We start from the raw sequence: 11,900 nt of genomic DNA on the forward strand, positions 1-11,900 counted from the left end.
CACGAAACCTTACCAGGGGTATACTGGTACCATGGAAGCCGGGATAACCCCTGGACTCTCATACTCCCGTTTTATGTGAGTACAGCTCGGTTGTTTGCGGTTGGCCCCTTAGTGGGGTTGTGGTTATGCTCAAGCGAGAAGAGACCTTCGGGCCTCGGCGCGGTGTTGCGTTTCAACATGGGTGCCGTACTCCTTATTTCGGTAGAAATTTAGATAGGTTTTGCATCCACCAGTAAGAATGCTAAGCTATGCACTTGGTATAGACTGGTACCGTTGTTGCTTGTCTCAGCGGGGCTCTGATTGTGATCACAAAATCAATCCTTAAGAAGACTGTGGGATTAAGTCGTCCAGACAGGTGCTTACGTTAAACCCTCAAGGACTCAATAATGCAGTGTTGTTTGAGTGTTGCTTTCGGGAGGGGTGAAGTCGCCAGAGAAGGATAAGAGTAAAAGATCACACCTGATGTCTGACAGGCAATATGGCGTCCGTACTGGTAAGTTCATTGAGTACGCCGTAATGTATGTGAAGAACTTTATTGTCCGTTGTCATAGCAAATACGTCTTTGGAATCTTTGTAGATTTCAAAGGCGCATTTGATTACCTATGTTGGTCGTCTGTGCTGTCAAAGCTTTGTGAGTGTGACTGCCAGGAATTGGTGTGTATGTTGAGGCGTGTGATGAGGTGTGAGAGTTGCTAGATCCATTTATGTGGGACTCTTCCTTGCATGTTGTACGTACGGGTCCTCTATGTTGTGCGATGACGGTGAAGGGCAGGAAACTGCTCTATGCTTGTCAGCGAGTGGCGTTATTATCGTGTCTTCCTGAATGTCTTACGCTCTCGACCGACACCATGCAGATCTTGTTGGGTGTTCCTTCTCTTGATCTGGAGGTAGTCCGGCGTGCCACGGCCTACAGGATTAGGAGGGATGTACCTTTGCTGCAAACCGATTTAGTTGGTGTTGATCAGGTGGAGGGGCTAGGACCGCTTGCGTCAAAAGGGTGTTAAACGTGAGTGTAACATCTGAGTGGCAGCTTAGATGGAACGAATATGGGAAAAGTCGGGTCACGTACAAGTACGTCAGGTATGCGTCTGCTAGAGAGAGTTCTGTAGTGGACTTCGGGCTGGAGATGGGGTTCCTCTTGACGGGGCATGGTAGCTTGAATGAGTTTTTCCTCAAGCGCAACCTTGCCTCCAGTCAGGGTGTGGGGCAGACTCAGAGGACTGTGAGAAGTGACCAGATCTCTCGTCAGGCGCGACACCAGCTGGCGGATTGGGGCATACCTATTGATGTGTGAATATCTGTTCATTTTCTTTTCTGACTGTGCATGGGCTAGTGTTTGCTCATCTCTGGGTCGCGGACCAAAATGGCTATGGGAAGGATACCCAGAACATAAAACCACCATGGAAGACGAGAGAAGGAGGAAACTTACGGTGCAGGGTCTAGGAACCCCAGTACAGGCGGCTTTTGGGAGTGAGCAAGCGGGCTCCCGGTCATCGATATCCCTCGACCGCAGTGCCTCGGTGGTGGACAACTTGGCCACCTTGGCATATAACGTTACAAGTGATTTGGATCTGGAGAAGGAAGTGTTCAAGCGAAATACGACCTTACTGAGAACACCAATAACAAAACCAAACAAAGATGAACTGAAGGCAGATTATTGGATGACAAAAACCGTGACAACACCCACCGCATATGTTCAGGATGCTCGACAGCAGGTGGTGCTCCAGGAACAAGGAAGGGATCCACTCAAAAGAAGCTCGTCAACTTTGAAATCTCCACCAATGCCAAAGACCATGAAGTACAGGCAAGGTCAATACACGCCAAAAGTGAAACACCGTGTAAAAGGAGTAACCCTGCCGGGACTTATAAGGAGCAGAGTCCCAATCCGGAAGAATTAGCCTTCACCCAGCTTGAGGCAAAAATTGTTGAGCTGTCCGAGTTTATCAAGGACAAGCACAACGTGCACCAAGCCGTCAAGAATATGGTGAGGGCTATTAGAGCCCTGTATAATAGATCGTAGATGGAGGAAAATAATAATAAGGATATGCCGAACCCCGCTGTGCCAACAGTGTCACAAGCGACCCACGTGACGCCTAACCGTACTACCATCGAACCCCGGCGAAATAAACGAGTACGTGAAAAAGAGGGGAATCCTTTAAATAATCAGCAGGCGCCAAAGAGAAAAAAAGGTGGACAGAACATTCTGAAAACCAACACCAACAGCTCAGAAGGATGAAAGCGTACAGCGAATCTAGGAAACTTGACCAGCGTTGCGAAGCCCAATACGAGCGAAAACGATGGATGGACAAAAGTTACCATCAAAAAAGCGGAACGAAAAGCAAAAGCGTAAACTCGTCCAGAGGTGCGGAGATATTCAAAATGGTCAAAGCTGATACCGACTTAAAGGATCTGAGCGGAAATGTGAACAGAATCCGAAGAACCCAGAAAGGAGATCCCATGTTCGAGCTGAAAAGATCCAGCGTAGGCAAAGCTGATGACTTTCGCACTCAAGAGAAAATCTCACTTGAGGAGAATGCCGCAGTGCGTGCCCAAAAACATGAGATCTATTATATATACAATGTAAGGATCTCGATGAAGTGGCATCGAAAGGAGAAATTTGTACTGCTCCGAAGGAGCTATTCAAGTTGAAAGAACTTACCGAGGAGTCTGTTGTGGGCTTACGGAAAGCCTATGGTGGTACTCAAACGGCCACAATACGAGTACCAGCTGAGGCAGCACCGATGTAGTTGGCTGCCTGAAGGGTTCGTATTGGATGGGTTGTCTGCCGTTTAAGAGAACAAATTTCACTAAAGAGGTGGTTTAAATGCCCCATGTTTGGGCACTTCGCGAAGGTATGCACCAGCAACATTGATCGATCCGATCGATACAGAAGGTGTGGGGAGAAAGGCCATATTGCCAGAGAGTGCCTATTGTGCGAAGTAAAAGAGGTACAGGATAACCGGCATATTGCCGGGAGTGGTAAATGTTCGGAGTTTAGGAAGGCGCTCACTGAAATGAGAAAATGAAGTTTATTCAAATAAACCTCAATCATTGCAGGGTCGCTCAGGATTTACTTGAGCAGACAACGTTCGAATCTGAGATGGAAATTATCATCATAAGTGAACCGTATAGAAACCGTCACGGTGGCATGTGGGTCGCAGATTCGACTGGTGGAGCGGCGATATAGGCTTGCGTTCGACAGGCCATACAATGTACTCGAAGTCAGGCAGCCAATGGCTTTGTGTGGGCGAAAATAAGTGGTGTATATATATACAGCTGCTACACCCCACCAAGTTTGACACTGTCTGAATTCAAGCAAATGGTTGATAAACTTATTCTCGACGCAAAGGGACGAAGTGCAATCAGGGGCATGATGATTTTAGCCAGTGCCTTGCTAGCAGTGAGATACTTCGATGCGCCAATGTCTTCGCGCGGGCTGCCTTCCAATGAAGGAGGGAGTTGCTCGACGCTGCTTCGCCTGCAATATGATGGGCGAATGGCCACAGCGGCCGTGGTGGATAGCCACCAGTCCTGCGTGTTTTGTGTTAGTGTTGTCTTGTGACGTCGTGTGGAATTGTACGCAAAGCAGTTGTTTACTGGTGGAAAGGTTTCGATGCGGTTCTCCGCTTCGGGCTTATTCCAGTCAACCCGTTGGGGAGTGCCGTCCCCACGTACTCGAGGAGGGCGATCAGACCCGAGTCTGCAAGGGATTCACCTGAAGCGGCTCCGGCCACGAAGCTTCACCGAAGGTTATCTGGAACTATGGAAACCGGAACGGCCCTCTGAGAGCATATACTTCAGGAGAATTCCTGGAAGATGTGTTCTCGGGCCGGTTACTTGCGGTTGGCCCGCTTGTGGGAGTTTCATGGTGGTTGTAGTTATGCCTACATCGCGGGCAGAACTCTACGGAGCTCAAGTGTGGAGTTCCGCTGTACAACTCGGGCGCCGTACCCCTTAGTTGCGGCAGAGGTGTTAGATAGGCCTTGCATCCACTGGTATGAATGCTGAGCCACAACTCAGTATAAACCAGTACCTGTGTCAGTCAAGGTGGGGCTCTGGTTTTGTCCGCAAATCAATCCGGGTCCGAAGACGATCGTGGGATTATGCCTACACGGCAGGGACTCACGTTAAACTCCCAGGACTTTCATGTCATTAATGCATACACTGGGGTCGATGAATTATTAACCCGTTCCCCATACAGTAAACACATTTCCACTAAATTTTCCAATCTTCCTGTAGGTGTCGGATAAGCGAATGTAAAATATAAATTGGCCTTAGTTATGCCACATAGAACAAAAGGAAACGTGAGGCTTTTATAAGGACGCTGCTGAAGATTGAACTCTGTTTATGTTTCTGCAATAGTTTTCGCTCCGAACATCTTAATAGTTTGCGCTCCTTATAATTCCACGAAATCCTTTCGAAGTCAACACATGTAACGCCATATGTATGCGTGGCTCCCAAGCAACACCATCGACGGCATATGTTATGCACTGTAGTTCTGCTCCACCTAAAAATAAACTCTCAAAAAAGAAAACTTTCCATAAAAGCGAAAATTTATGAGTTTTGCTAGTAGCAACCAGAAACGAGCCAATAACTTTCTCTTGTTGAGGAGAATCTATTCCATGTCTTATGTTGTAGAAAAGTTTCTTTTTATATTATAAAACTCTATAAACAGCGTTCGCTTTATGGGATCCCATATTCTGTCTATTCATGTAACGCATTTTCTTCAAGGACTTGTTTTTTCCCCATTTCTAGGATGTTGGGGGCCATGACTACGTCGGCATCGACAATGAGAAAGTTAAAGTAGTTTTGTTCTTGGCTTTAACTCATCCGTACAAGGGTTACATAAGGTTAGATTGAATCTTTATGCAATCTCCTTATACGCCACTTTGATTGTTTCTTGCTTGATTTTTTATCTTTAATAAATCTTCGAACTTGTATTTACTACTATATTGTGCGTTGGCAAAAGTTTTTCGGAGTCGTGGTCGCCATTTATTTCATCTCCGTTATGGGTTCATTTTATTAGGAAGTTTTGGGAGGCGCAGCGAAGTGATGGATGGGTCTGGGCTGGAAAAAATGATATCAAGCTCTTCCAGACGACGGAGCAAAAACTGTTCCAGGAGATATTTAAGTCATTAAACCAAAGTATCCTTTGTATCAAGAAGGGTTCCAGTTATAGAAGCAGAACATTTCAAAAGCAAAGAAATATTTGCCTAGGATGTGGTTGCACCCAACCAGCTACCCTTAAGTAACCTCAAACATTGGTTAACTTCTTTAGTACACTCCGAAAGATATTGTCCAACTTTACTGATATAAGAATATGCTTGATCTTGGGAGAGACTAAAGTTTCCCATATAACAGCTGACCCCTTTTCGTTAAGTTGCAAGTTATAATTTTAAAAAAAGGACGAAACACACACCAACTAGTAACCAAGAACGGGTGTTGTGGACACATTCACTAGAGTTTAGCATTCATTATTAAAGTCCTGGTGGATTGCGAAGCACCCCATCGAGATTCTGGTAGCGAGAAGTAGTTGCGCTTTGGGTTGTGTAGTTTCACAAAACTTTTCGTCCTTCGCTACAAGTTGAGAACATACAAGAATATAAATGGAACGGCAAGAAGTTTGTCTAGCGAGTGGCAAGTTTACTAATTTCGGAATATAAATTTACAGACGACATATGGTTGTGTAACCGTGTACTGGGAATCCTGTGGAATATAATTATACCCATAACTGAAAGGATTGGGGTTAGAAAATTTCACAAATTGCAATTGCATGGATTTTTGTAAGAGATTTTCAAAAAAGAAGATAGATAAGATACTTGCATAGGATATTGAGAATAATTAGTTTCCTTCCAAGCAACTAACCACCTTATGTTACCAAGGACAAAGTGAATACTGAAACTAGCTGCTTGGCTCCAAAGAAAGCAAACAAACCTAAATGAAAATGAGAAGAGCAACAACGCAATAATTTAAAATCTCGAATTTGCATAGGTCAGGGAGTGTAGGGGAATCATAGTTAGTTACTTTTTTTTAGCATTGAGGAGTCCTAAATCCGTATCCACTTGATGCCGAACTCCCACTCTTTATGGTCCACGGATTTCTCTTTTTGAGTTTGACACCCAAGGTACGTTTGAGGGTGGTGGGTGAGCAGGAGTTTGCTGGCTTTTCCTTAACGGGATGCCGTGGGTAGCCTGGGCATAGGAGACGCCAGGGCTTACTTTTGATGATTGGTTGTTTCTTGCGCCATTCTTGAAAACTAAGAAGGCGGAACATTTCCTGTAGTTTGCCAGATGTTCTGACGAACCGCAGTTAATACAGGCGGGTTTTTCCTGCTGTGTCTTACGGCATTTGTCTGGCGTGTGTGGAATGGCGCACTTCACACACCTATAGGGCATGCCACAATTAACCGCAGTGTGGCCGATTCGTTGTCGATTCTTACAGTGCGTCACTTCCTTGTTGCAAACAGGCTCGAATTTAATGAGCGTGTTAAAGAGTCTCTTGACACGGGCGAGCTTTACCGTGTTGAAACCTGGTTGGAACGTGACTAACGAGGTCGAGAGGTCGAGCGATCGATTTTCTCGTAGAGAGCGTCTCGTCGCGTATTCTCTGACGTCTGTGGCCTCAGATAAGCCGGCCTGCGCGATGGCAGTCATCACGTTGGTTCTTGGATGCAACCTGTGCAAGCTCCGGATAACCATATTAACCGGTTTTATGCTCTTGGGGGTGTAGGAGAAGAATTGCTTGTCCTTTCTTGCCAGATAATCCCTGGTCTCATTGAAATCACTTAGTGAGTTCACGAGCACTTTAGTCTTGGCGCCACTTTTCTTGAGGGTAAATTTATCTGGGAACGAATCGAGGTGTTCCGAGGTAATGGTGGGAAGTTCTGCTTCATCCTCACATAGGATGATGGGCGGAATTCTTACCTTCTTGTTGATTGATGTGGATGCTGGATTCGTCGTGGTGGTGTTGTTGTCGGCGGTACTCGCGGCGGCGGTGTTCGCTGACGTAGACTTAGAGGTGCACGGTGCGTTGTGGTCAGGATGAGGGGTAGATGGAGTAGCCCGTGCGTTCTCCATTTACTCCATCTGCTTTCGTAGCTGCAGGATCGTGAGGTTCTGGCGTTAGATGTGCGCCATCAAAAAATGGATCATCGTTCCGGTCTGTAACGTTCGTTGCCGGTTGTTCTTCCTTTTCCACGGTGTCGATGTCCTCCGTGGCGTCATCTTCAAGCGGTTGCGCGCTTCCACGGCTTCACTGTCACCCAGTTCGACATCCTGGAAAATTAGGATAGCTTCAAGTGCCGCAGTCGGCGTAGTACTCATTGCTCCAGTAATACTTAGCCAATCAAGTCTCTGAATCTGCATTAGCAACTTCCTACTGTTAGCAAAGTTCAGTCTTGGCCACCAGACCATGCATGCATACATCAAAATGGATTTTATTATGGATGTATATATCCAGTATATCTGCTTTGGTGAAAGTCCCCAGGTCTTACCTATCGCATTCCTACAGCACCAGAGCAATCTGCAGGATTTCTGACATTGTTCCTGGATATGGTGCTTCCACGTTAACTTGGAGTCGAAATGTATTCCTAAGTACTTGACTGTTTGTGGCAGCTGGATTTCCGCCCCTGCTAAAGTGGGTAGCATATAGTTGCCCCACCTGAACTTCCTAGTGAACATAACTAGTCCAGTCTACTCAAACATCGCTGGTAATGGGGAAGCTGACAGACTGGTTCACCAAGGGTCTGAATCCAGAATGGTGGGACCAGAACCAACTTTTGGCATCGAGCCATCTACTGTCAAGTCTTCTCTGAAGGGGGAAATGACCAAGATCCACGCAGCCGAATGGAAAAATTAGAACTTCTGCCGGCTGGCAAAAATCTTTGTGGTATTTTTGTTTTTCCTTCAAAAATGGAACATGATAACTCTAGTAAGACTTTTAACGATAAACTGTCGTTTAAACTACCACATGGAAAAAATCGGTGTAATTTCGGCCATATGCAGCCAAGGAGGAAGTAGAGACGGCTCTCCACTTCGTATGTAGTTGCCCGGCCTCCTCAGACCTCAGACGAAAATAGCTTGGTAAGGGTTTCTTCAGCGAAGAGTCTATACACTTTCTATTGTTGAAGAATGTTCTCAGATTCCCGAAAGCCTGCGAACGCCGTCAGCGCGAGGCCGATGAATAGGCGATCTCCGGGGATAATACAATGGGCCTATCAAAGGTCTGAGTGCTCGGAGCTGCAGCTCCCTTCACTAAACTAAACTAAATAAGGTAAGTCAGATTGGCGATTGAGCCGAGCCTTCTCTGTTTCAAGCAAGATTTGGCCCCTGGTGTTCATCACTCGAGTTCACCAGTCTAAGCCCCATCGCCGGGAATGATTTTGGTGCAGTAGATCTCTGGCGTCCAACACCAAGCCGTCTAGGATCTCCTCACATTGTAATAGTATTGCACTAGGAGGAATATAACAGCTGTAGATATGGACGCCGTTGACTGACGGCTCCCGCGAATGTCATCATTTCTTCAATGACTTACCGTCCGCATGCCCATATCGCAGCAATGAGTCTTTTACCTACGTAACACTACTATAACTTCGGTAAGAATCACAAATTACCACCACGTCCACATTCGACTCTCGAATAGTTTGCGACAGCAAGTCTTGAGCTGCTTCGCAGTGGTTGAGGTTGATTCAACTTGATCAACTTCATTTAGTTCTCCTGTATGCCGGGCGCCTGCCACCACCTGCAACGTGCCGGTCGTCCACTCCGTTTTTCCTTTTGCACAACATATATCGCGGATCTCCAGGCTTGATAGGTCTTTGATAAGATGGCTTCACACTTCTTGCACCTTCTCGACCTATCGTGCTCACTAGAACATGCTGCTCCAAAGTGATCGAAATCGAGACTTCTGTAGCATCTCTTGAGAGATATTTGCTTCCTAACTCGACACACGACCCAACCTATTTTTACCTTGCCCGCGGTAATCAGTTCAAACCCTGATTCAACCGGCGAGCCAATGACAGCAGTCTGTATATCTCCATACGCCTTCTTCATTCTCTTTATCGCGCTTTCTTCTATTCCTATAAGGTTGAATTGTTCCCTTAGCGTAGCACAGATATCTTCTCGTGATGTGACCTCGTCTAAATCTTTGCACTCGATTACTATCTGTTGCTTTCGAGCTTTAATTTCAGCTTATTCACCTAAATCCCCCATCTGCGTACGCCTGATATGAACTACACTGCCGCCCATGTCTGTCAATTCCGGATCAGCTTTGACTTTCCGAAGGATATCGGCGTAAGATCTCCTTCTCCTTTCTTGGAAATAATGATTATTTCCACACGAATTTTCTTTGTTTCCTTTTGTTACTTTTTGTCGCCCACTTTTGTCTATTGTTCGAGTTTACGAGCTGTAGACTGTTCTCCTTTTGGCAAAGTTGGGGCCGTATTCGCAAAACTACCAGGAACTTTCGCCGGCGCAGCTTTCTTCAAGGAAGAGTCTTTTTTAAGGTTTTGTGTGAAACAAAACCTTATTAGAATGGTGACGGTGTCTGTCTGTCCGTCTGTCCGTCTGTCTGTCTGTCTGTCTGTCTGTCTGTCTGTCTGTCTGTCTGTCTGTCTGTCACACCCGATTTATTCGGAAACGGCTAGACCGATTGTCACGAAAATTGGTGAGAGTATGTAATCTGGTGATCCCTTTACATGCAGTAAGTGGCGCCATCTTGCGTTAAGTTTAAGGGGGGGCTCTCCGTACATGTGAATGGAGGGTGCAAATTTTTTTTTCGCAGAATGTAGCCATGTGGGGTATCAAATGAAAGGTCTCAATTAGTACTTTCCGAATCTGGTTCAATATTTGATATTAGATGAAACATAGGGGAGTAAGGGTTGAAAATATGACCCACAAAAAGTGTAACAGGTCTCGTTCTCAGAACCTATCCAACCGAAAAATCTGGAAAAAATCACAGTGGTGCATTTCTACGAAATCTAGGCCTCAAAATATATCCGGTTCCGATATCTGAACAAATAAAGTTAATAATAGTATATTTCCACATTTTAGAAATTTACCCGGCACCCCCCCTTATGTTCATCCCAGAAATACAAAATTTGGCATGAGTATAACGAAGAATATAATGCACAGTTTGGTCAAGTTTGAAGAAAATCCAACTATTATTAACAAAGTTATTGGGGGTGAAACTTTACAATTTTTTGTGAATTTCGTGCACTCTACAACCCGCATGACGTCATCATCACATATCAATTCGTCAATACCACAACGAAATGAATTCTTATGAATTGGGTCGCAGACAATTATTTTGTTTTAGTTTTTTAGTTATTTGTCAACCAGACATGTATATATGTAGGTATATAATATATGCGTGCTAATGAACTTTGCGGCTAGTGCCTAATTCAGATAGATATAAGACGTAAATCGGAAATATGGGTACGATAAATTTAGATACGTGCATATATGTGTACAGCAGGTAATAGGCAGTTTGTTTGTTTAGGGTGAGCGTGATATCTATGGCTCTAATATGTACGTATGTCTCGTAGTTTGGAAAAATATGAAGGATTATGTTGGATTTGTAGCTATATACGGACAGAGAAATGTGCGTCTCTTACATAAGATGAACACAAAACCTTTATACCCGAAGCGCGAGCTTCCGGTATTCCGACTTGTTTCTTTTTGGTCGCTTGCTGGGCACCGAGAGTATTCCGTCCCTACTCCATTTTCCCGCGTTCTCACCTACATTATGTTGAATAGGCGTCACCTGCGTCTCCCGTGTGACTTTGGCACACGACGCTTGGTAGTTTTTCTCCTCCACCGCCCTAATATAGGACAGCTTAATGCCACGTATCAGAACCCCGATATTTTGGTAGATATTCCGCCTCTCCTTGATGAACTCACAGATTTCATTTATATATATTTGGTTTGATTTCTGCGTGTCCTTAGCCAATTTTTATCGACGGGTTCCTGATGCGTACATGTGCATGCCTATAACGCATCCACCAAACGTTCCATTATCCGCACGAAAAGACGCGCCTGATGAGAACTCCACACAGGTTAAGTATTATGTTGAAAATATACATACATCAAAACAGGTAAATAACCCTCTGATTAATAATCTTATCGTTAAGTCATGTCTATCTTATCGTTAAGTCAACAAATATCGGGAAGATTGACAGCTCTAGTACGATAGTAATGTTGGACTCAATGGGAATATTTTTCTAAAGGTACAATATAGGACTCACTACTCATTTGCGTCGATATATCCAACCTTCTGCAAGCTAAAGATAGGATTGAATATAGTTACGAGAGTTGTTTCAAAAAGAAGGTTGTCAACGCTGTAACTTTGCCACGCGTGAACTAGGCGCAATCTTGCAACAGCGGTGGTTCCCCTCCCCTCCCCCCTACTCGATCCAAACAACAATCGCCACTCTGCGACGATCAGTACCAGCCTGACAACAATCCGCGGAGCCCGTCATCGCCGTCACTGTCATGTGCGAAATTCGTGCGGTCATTCGATTTCGATTACCACCCATAGAAATTCATCGCCAATTAAGTGAAATTTATGGGGGAACGTGTATAAGCATTCAACATATCCACAAATGGTGGAAGGAGTTTAATGGCAGCCACGATGAACAACGGAGTGGGAGGCCGTCGATCTTCGACGAAGTTGTGACGAAGATTGAGTGAATCATGCTCGAAATTCGGCGAATCGCGATCCGGCAATTGGCTGCTGAAATTCCTAAGGCATCTAAAGCTTCAATTGACAGGATTTTGGAAGAAAAGTTAAGCTACCGCAAGGTGCATGCGCGCTGGGTGCCGCACATGCTTTTAGAAATCCACAAACAGCAGCGCGTCGATAGTGCTCGGGAGTTTTTGAGTGTATACGGCGAGAATACCGAA

The sequence above is a fragment of the Hermetia illucens genome, chromosome 5 (assembly GCF_905115235.1).
Source record: "Hermetia illucens chromosome 5, iHerIll2.2.curated.20191125, whole genome shotgun sequence".
NCBI lineage: Eukaryota > Metazoa > Arthropoda > Insecta > Diptera > Stratiomyidae > Hermetia > Hermetia illucens.